The 2,671-nt window shown below is 54.9% G+C and overlaps 1 protein-coding gene across 1 annotated transcript in view; it reads right to left on the bottom strand.

Annotated features, from left to right (window-relative positions):
* RRBP1 (ribosome binding protein 1) overlaps window positions 1–2,671 on the bottom strand; it is a 62,159-nt gene that overhangs the window by 58,622 nt on the left and 866 nt on the right. The gene's annotated exons all lie outside the window — the stretch shown is intronic.

Here is a 2,671-nt window from a genome sequence, read left to right as displayed (position 1 = left end):
TTCCCCAAAAAGCCATATGTTTTCTGCCCAATACCTATCTTCCATGTCTGTTACATTTGACCACTTTGACGCCCTTGGTTTTAGGTAAGAAGCTCTCCAGGGCAGGACCACTGTCTGTGCTGCGCCCCTACTCCCCCGCCTTCTTTCCCTTAACATGCAGTTTATAATGCACACCAAGAGTCAGGAGCAACTGCTTTCTAAAGGTGACATCTTATTAGGTGGAAGCGGATGAACTGCCACTAGTTTAATTTTATTTAACTTTAATTAAGTTGAAATACCTCCGTGTGGCTACCGTACTGGACAACACAGTTCTAGATGGAGTGTCTTCAGACACGAACGAGGTTCGTTTGTGGTGTCTGAAGGCCTGGCACACAGGAGACGCTTGACAGAGACATGAAATGAAAGCCCTGTCTTGGTACTGCCACATCCCACACTGACTCCCCGCCTTCGTTTCCATCTTCCAATTCCAGGTGCTTCCTGGGGTACTTACTGTCCCAACGAGTGTGGAATTATACGGCCTGTAGGTGTTGGTGAACATTCAGAAGGCCGTGCCCACATCGCCCAGCAGCTGGGCAACAGGAACTGACCTGCTGGGCCTCTACGTTCTCATCCACAGGATGGGAACAACCACATCTACGCTATGGAAACTGGCTGCTGTGAGGCCGAGATGTACACCAAAGCTGTGAATCTGACTCTAAACAGTAAACCTTAAAAATCAACTTGGGCTGAGTTTCGGTTGTCCAATGAGATAGGTGGAGAAAATTTAACAGGTGTGCTGGTCTACCTCATTTCATCCGCAATTATTGTTACAAGCCAGGCCTTAACTATCGCCTGGCCAGAACGTACAGATGGACAGCACTGTCTCCACCGTCATCATTCTCACTGACCATATTTTTTCTCCCAAAACAAGATTTTAACACAGAAAAATCTGGATTCTCGAAAGAACGGTTGACTCCCTGCCTATATGTCACTCACCTCCTCGTTACAACTCCTTGGAATAAAAGAACAAGTAAGAAAGGTCTGGGGTCCTGACATTTTTAAAAGGCGTCCCTGCTACATAATAAACCAGTATGCCAATCAAATGGTTTGCATTCAGCCACTTACATGGAATTTGGTGCTGTAACATCACTACAACCTACTGACTCAGGGCTCGTTTCAGCAAAGAGCATAATTGCTCAAATGTGACTCAGTGGCTTGGGATTTATTTAAAATTCTCCCATCACCAAAAACTATTCATGCACCAAGGTACCAAACTAACTTCTTAATCTCTGTAGAGATGTTCAGAGGCCGACTCCTAACTGTGAAAGTGAAGAGTTCTGATCCAGCACAGTGCCTGCGGCTCAACTCCCTGGCGGCTGTTTCCAGTCCCCGAGACACCTTTCTCTCCCAATCTGGCCACCCACCCCGCCACCCTGCAGCTCAACGGGTCCAGAAGCCCTGAACGTGCAAGCCCTGCTCCGCCTCCTGCCTCCAGCTTTCCTCCTTCACTTCATCAGAGAGGGAAGTGGCATCTCCAGGCCCTCAGAACCGGAAGCTTCTTTCTGGAAGGAAAACAAGTTGGCAGCCCACAGTGGGCCTGACCTTTGGAGAGTTCATAAAGGAACAGAGACCTCACCACAGCCCGCTGCGGGATCACAGAGCCTTCTCTGGGGTTGGATCAGGAGGAAGTCAGGACAGCCAAGCACAGAGGAAAGCGTAGGGGGAGGCAGAGTGCTTCCCAGCCCCGCGGAAACAGCCAAAGCTCTGAAGAGACCTCCTCCCCAAAGTCTAGAAAACGCCACGCAAACGCCCCCGCTCTGAAGGTTCCAGCACACCAGGCAAACAGTGACCCGCGAAGCTCCCAAGAGCCTGCAAAGTTTCATTTTCTAGATGCTTCCTAGAGTCTGCTGACCTCCGACCTCCAGGAGTTATTGCCAAACTTCCTTCTGCTGGCACAAGGTCCCAGGGTTTCCCAGCACTTACCTGGGAGGCTGCCTGACCCTACAGTGAGTGGGTATCTATCTCCAGGCTACAGATAAGGAAACCCGGGTTCAGAGAGATTAAGCACCCTGAGCAGAGGGTCTGCAGCGTGGCAGGGGTGGGATCCAGACGACAGGACGTGGCAAGGCTGCGTCCGCAGCGGGCGGGCCAGAGCCAAACCCAGACCCCACCTCCCTCCCGGCCCGAACACCCTAGAAACTCATGCAAAAACAGTAACAGTCAACACCTGTGGACTACTCCCTACACGGAAGCGGACCCCGGAGTGAAACAGCCTGGCCGACTCCCCACGGTGCCGGCTTTCGGAAGCCCACCCCTTAGCCATGACACCACCCGAGCTACCGTTTGTGATCTGCAATGTGGGGAGGGTTCCCCGAGGCTTCCCAGATGCTGCCCGGGAAGCGCGGACCCCAGCCCGCCCTCCCCTGCCCGGCGCCAGGCCGGGAGCCCGGGACCCTGGGCGGGAGCCAGGCGGGGTGCCAGCGCGCTTGACGGCCGGGCTAGAGGTGCCACTTCCGCCGGGCCTGGCACCGCCGGCCCATTCATCGTCCCCGCGCCGGGCGTCCTCGCACCGGGTCCGCGCGGCCGGCCGGGCAAACAGCGCCCCCGGCCCCGCCGCCAGGGGGAGCAGGGAGCCGCCTCCCTCACTCCGGGAAGTTGCCACCGCGGCCGCCGGGCGTCCGGACCGGACGGT

Source organism: Lipotes vexillifer, unplaced genomic scaffold, assembly GCF_000442215.2.
Source record: "Lipotes vexillifer unplaced genomic scaffold, Lipotes_vexillifer_v1.1 scaffold285, whole genome shotgun sequence".
NCBI lineage: Eukaryota > Metazoa > Chordata > Mammalia > Artiodactyla > Lipotidae > Lipotes > Lipotes vexillifer.
This window is presented reverse-complemented; position numbering and strand designations above follow the sequence as displayed.